Source organism: Euprymna scolopes, chromosome 12 (assembly GCF_053919585.1).
Source record: "Euprymna scolopes isolate OS-2025 chromosome 12, ASM5391958v1, whole genome shotgun sequence".
Taxonomy (NCBI): domain Eukaryota; kingdom Metazoa; phylum Mollusca; class Cephalopoda; order Sepiida; family Sepiolidae; genus Euprymna; species Euprymna scolopes.
This window is the reverse complement of record NC_136493.1, coordinates 143,857,300-143,872,265: the sequence shown is the minus strand read 5'-3', so window position 1 is coordinate 143,872,265 and position 14,966 is coordinate 143,857,300. Positions and strand designations below refer to the sequence as shown.

General features: G+C 35.8%; 1 protein-coding gene across 28 annotated transcripts in view; it reads right to left on the bottom strand.

The window, feature by feature from the left end:
* The window catches only part of LOC145291518 (RNA-binding motif, single-stranded-interacting protein 3-like), a 553,599-nt gene that overhangs the window by 142,794 nt on the left and 395,839 nt on the right, over positions 1–14,966 (bottom strand). The window contains exon 2 of one of the 28 annotated variants that reach the window (XR_013869432.1): positions 8,791–8,832. The exons of the other annotated variants lie outside the window; for them this stretch is intronic. The gene's annotated coding sequence lies outside the window, so the exon portion shown is untranslated. The remainder of the gene's footprint in view (positions 1–8,790; positions 8,833–14,966) is intronic. 28 annotated transcript variants of the gene reach the window in all.

Genomic DNA, 14,966 nt, shown 5'->3' with positions numbered 1-14,966 from the left:
GCACTGGAAACCAAGGGTGAATATTTCCAACACATCATCACAACTTTACCAGAGTTATCATTTGAGAAGATCAAAGCAGGTGTATTTGATGGCCCACAGATTTGAACCCTAGTTCGTGATGATCAGTTTGTTGCTAAGATGACCGCTTTAGCAGCATGGTTATCCTTTCTGTCAGTCGTTCAAAACGTTCTTGGAAACAATAAGACAGAGAACTACAATGAACTTGTGAAAAGAAGGCTCCTTGCTTTTTGTGATCTCGGATACAACATGAGAATCAAGCTTAATTTTTTAAACAGCCACCTTGATAAGTTCAATGGCAACCTAGGGCTGTGAGTGACGAACAAGGAGAACGATTTGACCAGACCTAAAGATAATGGAAGAATGTGACCAAGGTCGCTGGAACAAAAGTTTAATGGCTGACTACTGCTGGAGCATTAAAGTTTAAACGAGATTGCCCAGATGAAGTGTACAAACGCAAAAGTTACAAACGCAAATTCTTTCCTGAATAAAATTCTCATTGAAATATAAACTGATGTTTTCTAAGAAATGCTACCAAAAAATATAGCACAACCAACAATTGTGTAATAAACTGTAATCACATTTTAATTTTATGCTTCTTTTGCCTTAATATTTCTAAATGACTTTCTTGCTGTTTTAACATTCAATTGAATAAAAGAATTGTGGCTGATATTGTAATTTCCAAGAAAAAAAAAAAAATGTAAATAAAAATGTCAAATAGCATAAAATCTATCGCTTGCAGGCAAAACCGACCTCAGATTTGAAATCTACACACTCAAATTGACTATAGGAAGGTCTATTTTATTTAATGCAACAAAATTAGTGTTCCCCGATAGGAAAAGAATAAATATCACTCAACCTGTGGTAATTTCCAAGAATGAATATTTTTGTAACAATAATACGAAAAAAAAAAAAAAAAAAAAAATTATAATAGTAAATGTGAAAGACTTGTTTTGTATCTGTTTTTTTTTTTTTGTTTTAAATTTCAATTTTTATGAGTTTTTTCCCAAATTTTAGCAGGAATATTGCAAATGAGACAAGATTTTGTTTTGGGTATCTTCTTAAAAAAAAGTCTTTCTGGTACTTATGCAGAGAAGGTACCATGTTGAAATAATAACATTTAGTAACCTATTCTTAACATGAGGTGGGAAGGGTGTTTTATAACTATTCTGTACTTTCACCTAACGAGATACTTATATAAAGAAGATACTGCATTTTCATCAGTAATGTTTGACGGTTTCATAAATTTGTCAAATTGATTGAATTTTTTCATCTGCTTACTAGAATTTCAATGCCGATGAAACTGGCTTCAGTATGGCACCTTCTCTGCATAAGTACTAAAATACTAACACCATCTGTTCTCTTTTCATTTCGAATCCAAAACAAATTATATCTTACATTCTTTCTCCATAATTATTCAGACAGATTTACCTCCATATTTCTTGGGACACATATTTCTTCTCTCAAGAAAGACCCTCCTCCATCCCCGACCTTCCAACATTCAAATGTTACAGTGTGTAGTTTCATAAATTCGCATTTAGTTGACGAAATACCTTGATAGCAATCTATGTCTACGTCTAACGCATGTGACATTCACCAAGTGTCCTATTTATGCAGTTGTTTGAATTAGTTTAAAACATTATATAATGGAGTTTTAAGGACTCCTAAACTGATACACAACACAAAGGAATAAAGATGAGAAAAACAAGGAATGAATATTTCTTTTTCTCTTTGAAAGGTAAGGTGAGAATACCAAAATGTTTACTCAGAGCGAGAAGGGAGGAGGGGATCTTGAAGAGAGATAAAACAAGAAAGGTGTGGAGCTTGATTAAAAGGATTAGTAGCTAGAAGATTTTTTACTTTGTGGTTCGTAGTTCCACAATTATAAAATTTTGCCTCTGTTATTCCCCTTTCCTAGAGTTAACCACAAAAGGTGGTTTTTGATAGTTCTAAATTGTGGAACTTTCCAAGACAACCTTTTGTCTCAATAGACTTGATGGTTAACTCTGAGAAAGGGCAAAATCAGAGGCAAAATTTTAGACATGAACTTTAATCAATAGTAAAGTGAGAAAAATGTTTTAGATGATGGTGTGAAGTTGTTGATAAAAAATGTATATTGGTGTTAACACGAGGGTCTCTAGAAAAGATTAAAACTTAATATTTTCCTCAGATCAAACAGCCTTTAACATTTGAATAAGCACTAGGAAAAAAAACAAAAAACAAAAAAAAACTATAGAAAAGTTTAAGGAATGAAAAGCACCAAAAAAAAGGAAAAGTTTTGAAACCAAAAGAGTCAAAATTCAATTTCCAACAGAATTTACAGTTACAGTTTTAAGATCCTGTTTATATCGTTCATCAATCACCAAAAATAGTTTCTTAATGTTCATCTTGAGGATATAAAAATCATGTATGGAACCAAAAGAAAACTTTGAGATGGAAAATATGAAAGTCATTTGATGCAAATAATTTAGATCAACGGTTGTTTTTGCTTATTTTGGAATCTTAGGATAAACAGATAGAAATGAGAAACATACATGTAAGGGGCGTTACGTAATCAAGTTGACACGAGCTTTAATTTGCTTTACTGTCTGTCAAACTCTTGGGTTTTTTCGAATATTAGAAAAAAAAAAAAAAAAAAAAGAAGATAAAAATGGAGAAAAATTAATATTTAATTTCTTATATGATAAAATTTGTTACATTGAATTTTATAAAATCAACTAGACTGGGTGCCCAGCATTGCCCGGGTGTTTGTAGGCATAAAAAAAAAAAAAAGTGGTAGTAAGCAGGAGGTTCGAACCCATGACACAAAGGCGGAAAAGAAAGTGAAAGAAAATCTGACGTCTTACTGCTACTCCATGACGTGACCAGAAGTATAAAGCGTTCAAATTTAACGTAGTCAATCAAAAAGATGACTTGCAGAAATATTGTTGCTTTTAAACCTCCCATAAAGGTCGCTTTTAATGTGGGGGGAAAAGGAGCTAGGCCAAAAAAGGGGGCACTCTGGCAGCATCCAAATAAATAGTAATTGTCTCAGTATGAAGGATTTCCCCTACATTGACCAAGGACCAATTACAGAACAGATACTACCCAAGTGAAGGCCAAGAGTTGGCGGTTGCGTACGATTAGTTTCACTTTATTTATACAAAAAAGACAAACAGCCAACACAACGGCGGGAATTTTTAAAACTCAATCAAAAAAAAAAAATTAAAGAAACCCTGTTCGTTTGTGAATGTGAGATATTATGATCTAAGAAGTATTAGAAAACTTCTGGAATTTAACCAATGTGAGAAACCCAACGCAAAAACGCTTTTGTGGACATACACAATGCTCGTGCCCATTTTTGCATATAACAAAACTAAGGATAATTCTGTCACTCAGCGTCAACACTTCAGCCATCGTCAATGAAAGCAAGGCAAATACATCAGATGTTGGAACTTAAGAACAAGGCAACATTTTCAGAATCCTCACTAATAACTATATAAACAAGCATATTTGGACTAGCTGCTTTTTCCAAGTGACACATTTTAAAGCTGCAGGCATCATCACAGTAAACCTTAGCAACATTGTTGCTCTGATTTTTCCAGCAGAAACTCAACTTGTTAACACATTGTTCTGACAACTTCTCCAGCATCATCATAGTAAATATAAACAACAGTTAAAAAAAAATAAAACAACTTTATCTTAATCTATTGGTCCAATGTTGTCGGATTCATTACGCACCAATTTGTGCTGTAAATATTTCAATGTTAAAACCAAGTAAAGAATATTACAATATTTTTTTATCAACAATTATTCTTGATAAAGTTTTTTCTAAGGTATTTCAGAAAATATATATTAGCACACTATGACTAAATTAAGTATTAAATAAATAAATTGCAGAAAACTATGTTTGATATGGTAGAATAATAATAAATGAAAATTGGCTAATCAGAATCAAAGTTTGATTTGTTAAGTTACATATTATTTATGTCAGACTTAAAATCCAAGCAACATTATTTTATATATGAGAGTCAAGGTACAGTAGAGTACACTTTATCAGTATCACAGCATCAGTTATAGGGTCACAGTAAAATTAAGATATAAATCTATTAAATATTTTGTTAATAGAGTAATATTTTCTAATTAAGAACTGCAATAGTATAAAACATTTTTAGATGGAATTCGCTGAATGTATATTTCTTTGTCTGTCCAACTTTTTTCTCAAACTACTGGATGATCTGGCTGAAATTTTGTATGCACTTAGGTTTTAAGTTGCAGCAAACTAAGTGATACGGTATCTGATGCACAGTTAGGTATTAATAGAGATTAGTATTTAATGCAAAGAAGAGCACAAATTTAACAATATTCAACCATCAATTCGGTATAAAGCATTCATTCTTGGTCAATGATCTGTAACTTGACCATTTACAATGGGCTAAGAGTCTAGTTTAGGAATGATTTAAAAAATAAAAATAAAAAAGGAATTAAAGAACATTTTTAGGAATTATTTAATGAAATATTTAATAGAATTTGATCTATATTTTCAGGGTTTGCTAACAGTGTAAATATCAGAGTAGAAACTTTTATAAGAGTTGAATTAAGACAGTTAAAAATAGAGATACCAAAGATATCTAAAGAAACAGAATATTGAGAGTAAATCAGTTAAAACAAAAAGTTTTTTTCTTTTGACCACCCCCTTCTCACCCTCCCAAAAAGAAACTGAGGTTATCATGGTTTCATAATTGAACACTTTTCCAAATGATGAGAAGCAGCTTCCTAACGATACAGAACTTGCTCATCTTTTTCAGTTAGTTTATGTAGCAAAAGCTAAGAAACGAAAACGTTTCAAGGAAATCCCAAATGTGGCATCAAGAAACTTGGAATTGATTATCATGGGATGGATAAAACAAAAAGAACTAATAATGACAACAGATCAGCAATTTTGAATTCTTCAAAATTGCTGATCTGTTGTCTAGAATGGAAGTACATGGCGAATAAATAAATAACCAGCGAATTAAATAAGCAATGGAGTAATGATTATAACACTGTGGAACAAATCAGTTGAGAAGTGGAGAGGCATTTTATCAAGAGAGAAAGAAAGAGGAGAAAAGACACTGGATCAAGAGCAAGTTAGAAGAAGGGTCACTGGGTTATGAGAGATGATGCAGGGGGGAGGGGAGCATAAGATAAAGTGAGAGGTGATGGGGGACCTAGGGAAAAGTAAGAGAAAAGGAATGCCTTGTTTGGACATTTTAAAATGTTAAGATGTCAGAATACAAAAGTATATCACAAAATCTTAACATTGTGAAATCCCTTTTAACTTTTAGTTCCCTGACTTTCACATCCAATGAACTAATAAAAAATAAAAAATAAAAAAATTCCTATCAGAAATATAATGCCTAAATATTTCACTGGAGACAACGTATGCCAAAATATTTGAACAAAACAAAAATTTTCAAACTACTCTGCAAGTTTTTATAAAGACAGGAAAAAAAAAATAGATGTGGCACCAAAAATGGTTGTTTTTACAAAGTTTGCCAGGGATAAAAAGAAAATCACAAAAGCCCATCTCGTCATTTTGACTCCATTTACTTTTTAAAAGTGTTTTACAAGTTGATGTCTCTTGAAAGATAAAGAACAAACAGGATGTGGGTGGGTAACTAAATAAAAAGTAAATTTGTAGACATCTGCAAGATAAATTTAATGTTGAAAAGTGAATCAAGAAGTTGTCATTCTGTCAGAGTTTTATAAAGTTGTTGAGTGGGTTTCTCTGAAATGTTGCCTTTTGTGCTGTAGGCAGATTTTTCCTTCATCAAATTGGAAGCAATCAGAGCCAAACAGAGGACGGCTTGGTACTGTCAACATCGATTATCCAAGGTGCCGAGCTAGGAGATTCCCAAGCAGAATAACAGAGCAAGTATCTAGAGAAAAGGGAAGGGAGTATCCAGAAATAATAAATTAAATAAAAATAAAAATGATGAAATAAGACAGTGCAGAAAAGAAACTATTCTAAGATTCTTTTGTAATAAATTAGTGGAGGAGAGAGAGAGGGTGGAGGGGAGAAAGACACAAAAACAGACGGTGGAGGAGAGAGACACACACACACACACACACGCAAATACAGACGGTGGAGGGGAGAGAGAGAGACACACACAAACACAGACGGTGGAGGAGAGAGAGAGACACACACACAAACACAGACGGTGGAGGAGAGAGAGAGAGACACACACACACACACAGACGGTGGAGGAGAGAGAGAGACACACACACAAACACAGACGGTGAAGGAGAGAGAGACACACACACACACACACACAGACGGTGGAGGAGGAGGAGGAGGAGAGAGAGACACACACACAAACACAGATGGTGGAGGAGGAGGAGGAGAGAGAGACACACAGACGGTGGAGGAGGAGGAGAGAGAGACACACACTGGAGGAGGAGGAGGAGGAGGAGGAGAGAGACACACACACACAGACGGTGGAGGAGGAGGAGGAGAGAGTCACACACACAGTGGAGGAGGAGGAGGAGAGAGACACACACAGTGGAGGAGGAGGAGGAGAGAGACACACACACAGTGGAGGAGGAGGAGGAGGAAGAGAGAGAGAGAGAGAGAGAGACACACACAGACGGTGGAGGAGAGAGAGACACACACACACACAGACGGTGGAGGAGAGAGAGACACACACACACACAGACGGTGGAGGAGAGAGAGAGACACACACACACACACAGACGGTGGAGGAGAGAGAGAGAGACACACACACACACAGACGGTGGAGGAGAGAGAGAGACACACACACACAGACGGTGGAGGAGAGAGACACACACACACACACAGACGGTGGAGGAGAGAGACACACACACACACACAGACGGTGGAGGAGAGAGAGAGAGACACACACACACACAGACGGTGGAGGAGAGAGAGAGACACACACACACAGACGGTGGAGGAGAGAGAGAGAGACACACACACACAGACGGTGGAGGAGAGAGAGAGACACACACACACACAGACGGTGGAGGAGAGAGAGAGACACACACACACACAGACGGTGGAGGAGAGAGAGAGACACACACACACACAGACGGTGGAGGAGAGAGAGAGACACACACACACACAGACGGTGGAGGAGAGAGAGAGACACACACACACACAGACGGTGGAGGAGAGAGAGAGACACACACACACACAGACGGTGGAGGAGAGAGAGACACACACACACACACAGACGGTGGAGGAGAGAGAGAGAGACACACACACACACACAGACGGTGGAGGAGAGAGAGAGAGACACACACACACACACAGACGGTGGAGGAGAGAGAGAGAGACACACACACACACACAGACGGTGGAGGAGAGAGAGAGAGACACACACACACACACACACAGACGGTGGAGGAGAGAGAGAGAGACACACACACACACACACAGACGGTGGAGGAGAGAGAGAGATACACACACACACAGACGGTGGAGGAGAGAGAGAGAGAGAGAGAGAGAGACACACACACGGTGGAGGAGAGAGAGAGAGAGAGAGACACACACACAGACAGTGGAGGAGAGAGAGAGACACACAGACAGTGGAGGAGAGAGAGAGACACACAGACAGTGGAGGAGAGAGAGAGACACACAGACAGTGGAGGAGAGAGAGAGACACACAGACAGTGGAGGAGAGAGAGAGACACACAGACAGTGGAGGAGAGAGAGAGACACACAGACAGTGGAGGAGAGAGAGAGACACACAGACAGTGGAGGAGAGAGAGAGACACACAGACAGTGGAGGAGAGAGAGAGACACACAGACGGTGGAGGAGAGAGAGAGACACACAGACGGTGGAGGAGAGAGAGAGACACACACAGACGGTGGAGGAGAGAGAGAGACACACACAGACGGTGGAGGAGAGAGAGAGACACACACAGACGGTGGAGGAGAGAGAGAGACACACACAGACGGTGGAGGAGAGAGAGAGACACACACAGACGGTGGAGGAGAGAGAGAGACACACACAGACGGTGGAGGAGAGAGAGACACACACACAGACGGTGGAGGAGAGAGACACACACACACAGACGGTGGAGGAGAGAGAGACACACACACAGACGGTGGAGGAGAGAGAGACACACACACAGACGGTGGAGGAGAGAGAGACACACACACAGACGGTGGAGGAGAGAGAGACACACACACAGACGGTGGAGGAGAGAGAGAGACACACACAGACGGTGGAGGAGAGAGAGACACACACACAGACGGTGGAGGAGAGAGAGACACACACACAGACGGTGGAGGAGAGAGAGACACACACACAGACGGTGGAGGAGAGAGAGACACACACACAGACGGTGGAGGAGAGAGAGACACACACACAGACGGTGGAGGAGAGAGAGACACACACACAGACGGTGGAGGAGAGAGACACACACACAGACGGTGGAGGAGAGAGAGACACACACACAGACGGTGGAGGAGAGAGAGACACACACACAGACGGTGGAGGAGAGAGAGACACACACACAGACGGTGGAGGAGAGAGAGACACAGAAATATATAGAGAGAGACGGTGGTGGTAGAGAGAGAGAGAGAGAGAGAGAGAGAGAGAGAGAGAAAGAGAAAGACGTTGGTGGTGTAAAAAGGATATAGAAAAAAAACTAAAATTGATAAGATTTTTCAGGAAAAAAAAAAAACCCTGTCAAAAAAAAAAAAAAAAGAATCAAACCCAACTAGAGTCAGTCCAGTTTTGTGTTTGTTGCTTGACGTATTAGCAGTCATGAAGGGTCACTTACCAACACAGGAGAAGGTTGAAATGCAGCATTTGACACACTTACCTGCAAAACAAACAAAACAAAACAATTTTAGTACTAGTCATGTTTGTTGTGTCTTATTTAGAAACAATCACATTTCATATAGAATTGAAGCAGAAACAGATTCAATAAAGTGGTTGAAATTTGTCAACTTTTCAAAATAAGCAGTTTCAATTTTATATTGAAAATGGTTAGCAGAAATAATCCTGACATGATGGGATTTAGAAAAAGTTTGATACTATAAAGTGGACCCAAGGTGCTGAGAATGGGAGAGGGGGGACAATAAACAAAGGAATGGGAAATGTCCTACAATAAACAATAAAATATGAAGTAGCAAACAATTAATCTGTAGGTATTTTTAGATCAAGCCCGAAGATTTGAAAATGACAATAGAAATCCACAGAACAGAGAAAACAGGGAAGGGCAGCTTCCGGTAGCCGGGGTGAGGGTGTTTCAGATACCGACACAGAGAGTTAGTTGACAACTAGATGCCGTTCACGGCGAATGGGAGCTGATAGCGACAACAGTTGGACAGTTTTTAGAGTTGACTGCAAAACCGAAATCAAGACGAATTGCGACTGACAGACGAACGTAACATCGATAGAACGGGGAGAAGACATACGCTCACAAGTCCAACCGTCGAATATATGTGAAACATTGGCGTTTGTGTTTTTCCTTTCTTTGTTCCACGACTTATTATATTTCTACGTTTGTGAACCACGTGTGTGCCCATCGATGGTTGCTAGCAAGAAAATGACGATCCGCCCATAAGAGGAATAGTCGCACGAAAAATCCATGACACACGACGTTGGGAGTCGGCGATCTGTCGGAGACACACATCTGGTCACAAAAGCGAGATGGGTTGGTCTGTCTTTTATCAATCATTTCAAATGATTGAAATGTAGAGCCAAAAATGATATAATACAATAGAGGAGAATACAAGTGACCATATTGTAAAATATGTTAATCTGCATGCTAAACCATGTGTGACATTTTTAATGAACTTTTAATGAGCAATTAGTTGAAGAAAATATTTGCAAGTGTTTGCCTTGGGCATGTAAATTTTCTTAAGGAAAATTTGGAGTCACTAACTAAACTTATCCTTTATCATCTAATGTGGAATTAACAACAAGCCAGTGGGAAATCAACATATCTTAGAGTCAAGTAAAGACACCTCTACTATCTCTATATATTTACACACTGTTGCTCATGTCGACATACATCACCTCACACCTATTTTACCCCCTCGAAGACTAGTTTCTGAAATAAAACTTTCTTCAGTTTTATACATTTTCATTCTGTGCATTGTATTTTGCATTTTGCTTTTTTTTTTTTTATCAATTCTCATCCAATAGACAACTCCTCTAGCCAGCAAAACCTCATTGTCTAAACTGACAGTTATAAAAAGGGCCAAAAACATAAAATATCTGTAGTCATGAATATAGGTTATGACAATACAGCAATAAAAACCTGAAAATTATCAAGTTTAACAGTCCTCGGCCAGATTTTTCTTCATCCGTCACGTCACCTTTTTCCAACCGTGTACGGAAGCTAGGACAGTTACTTTGTAGATAACTCTTGGTTGATAGCAAAGAACATGACAAAGTCAATGTAGACGTCTCGTGAGGATGACTTGTCTAAGGAGTTAATTTTGCAGCAAAAACATACTATGCTCTTTGAGAGGAAATGTTGCTATTGGACAGAGGATGCGATGTAGAGGCAATGGTGATAGAAATTTTCAAACCGCCTAACATCTTCCACTCATCATTTGCATCAGCGTTTGGTAGATGCTTACGTAAGTGATGCTCCTTATATCAAATCTAAAACCTTTTTTTTTTTTTTTTTAAATTTAGTCATTCTTTTAGTTTGTTTTATGGCATGATGTACAAGATATGTTGGATGATATCATTTCAAACAGTATTGGTGGATAAAAGATTGCAATAGATCTAATAGAATTGGAACTCTGCAAGGCTATCCATTGCCAATTAAGCTCCACTGGCCATAAAATATGGTTCTTAGTTTATAATTAACAAAATCAGGTTTTAAAAAATTATGCAAATCTAATGAGTTACCATTCATCGAATAAAAGGAAGGTCTCTTGTTTCATGTCAGTTTCTAATTCGTTGGATTGACTGCTTTGGGGAAACTGTTGAAAATTGACCAACAGCAAACGAATAAATAAACAAGTAAAAAAAAAAAGTAAATAAACTGAGATGTGAGGATGCATAAAATATATTTTTAAACCTCACCTTTCTTGCCTTAACTGCAAATACTATTTTTTTTTATATATTCTTTTATATTTATTTACAAAGGAAAATCACTTTGAGATAATCTATTTTAGAACTATTTATGCTAAAATGATTTTATATTTACTCATGAGTCACCACGTTTTAAGGCCAAAAAACCACTCCGGGACAAGGGTTAATAAGAGGAATAGATTGTCAATTGAATGATTATGAATATTCCATTCGAATGAACAAAACCTAATTATTTATGAGAATGATTTATGATAAAGTTGAAGACGACGATGTTGTAGCCTGTAGAGAAGCAATCTTATAGCAACACACTCCACAGAAGGAAAATTTTTGTAAGAGAAAAAAAAAACCCAAAAAACTATTTAACGGAATACTATTTTGTAATTCTTGTATTATGTATTGTGTTGCAATATCGAGCACAATGTCTTTAAAAGATGTTTGACAGAAAGATCAATGTAGACTTGAAGATTTATAACAGGTATTTGTTGACATTGGATTTGACAATGGCAATGCTGTAATCAGCAGAGAAGCAGTTCTATAGTAACACGTTTCAAAGAATGGAAAGAAATGTTCACAGAAATTCTCCTTGATGTCAAACACATGAAAAGAAATGTCTTTGCAACTATGAGAAGATGACTTGTTTTGAAGATTTTACAAGGGAAGGAGAGTTTTCAAGGAATCTTTGATTTCTACCCAATCACCAGATAATGAATATTTGAATCAAACTTTATGCCTATTTAGGCATATCTTCTACCATAAAGTTATCTTGTGAGATTTTTAAAAGTTGGACCTAAATAGCATTTAAGCTGACATATCAAATCAATTCCAATAAGCTAATTTTCATTTGTTATTGTTCCTTTTTATTTGCCTCCCTACGAGGGTAGAGTTAGACACAAGGTCGGTTTTTAACGTGGGAAAAATCCAGCTCCACAAAAAGGGGCACTCTAGATAGGAACAAAATAAAAATTGTCTCGGTCATGAAGGATTTCTTCACTGACCGAGGACAGAATAGATACATTGTGATACTGGCCCGAATGAATGAAAAATCAAACATCAAGGGGGGGGGGCGGTAATCCATTTTTAACTGAAGAATATAAACTAAAAGTTTATTTCTTTTATTGTATAAGTTTTTTTACAAAGTGCAAATAATTAAAAACTAAAATGACTTCACTGAATCCCGGGCAACAGCGGGTAAGTACAGCTAGTATATTAATACAATAACACTAATTCAAAAAAGAATATATAAAAAAAAAAAAAAAAAAGAGAAACAATTCATGAAAAACTCAACAATTTATAAATTATGCATTGATAAATTTATACTTTTGCAAAGTTGGACAATTCTTCAATAAAAGAGAACATGGAAAAAGTTAAGAGTCTCCAGAGACGGAAGATTTAATCTGTTCTCAAATTTCAATTTGTCAAAGAACAAATATGAGATGAGGTATAGAACAGAATGCTTTTCTTTAATGCAAAAGGAATTATGTCTAGAATGGTCAGATAATTCCCAATATTATTGGCACGACATTCTTGATTAAGGAAAGATTCTATAGCGTTCTTATGCACAGTGTGATGCTATATAGAAGTAAAATTTGGCCAATGAGGGTTGAGGATATGTGTTGCATGGAAAGAATTGATATGAGAACGATATGATGGATGTGTAATGAAAGAATCTTAGATCTGATGACCTCAGAGAAAGATTAAATCTTGACAATACAGAGAGGTGTGTGCAAAACAGGAGACTTTGTTGGTTTGGTCACAGGAATAATGGATAGAAGTTCTCGGGTTAGTAAATGTAGAACAGTTGCGGTAGCAGTTAGTTGGACGGAAAAGGCCAAGGAAAATATGAAAGGAATGATAGGGGTCGATTTGAAAGAGATAACGATCCCAACAGAGGTTAGTTTGGAAGTCAATTTTTAGAAGTTGTCTGAGCATTACCAGCGTGTGAAACATGTTTTACTACTAATGATGATGATGATGATGGCAATAACTCACAATGACAAGTGTTTACTGAATTGCTTTCAACCATAGGGAATGAAGATGGAAATCTAATTCTATAGTGTTTCAGTAAATGGAAAACTTGAATTACGAATTGTTCAAAAGGTTATATGAACTTTCTTCATAAAGTGTCTCCTAAAGGAATTTATTGTGCTTGGTGATCAACAAGACAATACATAAAGGACAATTTATCCATTAAAATGAATCATCAAATCAGCCCAAACCATTTTTTTTTTTTTTTTTTTTTTTTTTTTAGTTTAGCATAAGGATTATTTTAATAGGCAAATTATTTGTAAAATATCTACAGAATTTAAATTTCAATATTTTTACATGGATAAGTTTTGTATTGAGATGATGACTATCTGGTGGTCCAGTTTTGCTTAATCGTACAACAATATGCTCAAACATATTTTTATTTATGCAAATTGCGTATGTATTCTTATAGAATTAATCCTCTATTGATTATTATATATTATGAGGAATAATTTGCCTGGTGGGCTAATTCGCAAATGAATAAATAATGTCGTTCATCAAATTCCGTCTGTTTGTTTACAATATCACCAGCTGATATTTGGACTTGACGATGAATGCCCTGAAAAAGTCACTTCTGATTAAAATTGTAAATATCAATCATCAACTTACAAATTGATTGAAATTATAAATAAATGTTAAATTTTCAGAAAGTATAGCAGGTTTATGAAATATTATAATTAGATTTGAATATCCATTAATTATATATTAATAATTTTTATATATATTTTTATGGTATAATTGTATATGAATAAATTTTATCACAGTAAAAAAAAAAGAAGAGATTTTTAGTAAAGTTATATTTTAAATATTTATCTTGTTTATAACAATTGAGCTGTTCATGTCAGCGAAAAATTAAATTGTAATTTTATGAAATTAAGTTTTTCTAGTAGGGTCTTTATAATATATAAATAAATATTTCTTGTTAACTATGAAGTTTATTTGGACCGAGAAAATTGATAATATAATTATTTAATATACAATTAGATAGTAAGGCTATGACGTTTAAAGAAAAACTGGTTTAATGAAATTTTTAAATATAAATCTTAGTTTAAAATTTTAAATCTAATTTTGTCCAATCTGATGGATTAGTTTTTTTTTTGTTTTTTTAGATATAATTTAAATATTGTCTATGATAGGTTTTTCAGACTAATTAAAAGAAATTCATACTTTACAAATATTAGATTAGGCGATTTCAAAGAGAATATAAGCATGTGTAATATAAGACATATAGAAGAGGAATAAAGTTAAATATAGTATTGTATAAAATAATTATCCGTTCGAATTAGGCTTGAAAATATCCGATTTTAAAAGGGTTTTTGTAAAGTCGATCAGGTCTTTACTAAGTTATTTCCCTTGGATTAGTTTATGAATAAGTTAGGATATAAACAATCCCGTTTAAGACGTGAAAAAATTAAAATTTGATTAATAAACCGTATTTTTTTTTCATAGGTGACGCGTTAAATAGTTCACATTTATTATAATTATTAATAACAGAACCATTTCAGTATATTCTAGTTTTTTTTCTCTTGCTTTTCTTTTTCTTTGGCGTCCAAAACATTAAACTGACAATCTTTTAAAATTTAAGTTGTTTAATAAATGATTTGCACGAGATCTTGTAATATATGTGTATGTTTCCACTTCCGGTTATAGATAGAGGGGATAGATCGGCTGATGAGAACCTGATAAGAGTGGCCTAAAACGGTTCTCTATTTTAAGGCTTGGTACCATTATTCTTATTCAATTAAAAGTCAAATATGAACAGGTAAACTTATAGAAGAATAAAAGGCGAATCAAATGAGGTATAGTTTGTTTAAACGGTTACATTAAATTTAGCTTAAATTTGAGGTTTTTGAAAAAATTACAAGTGCGGACTTT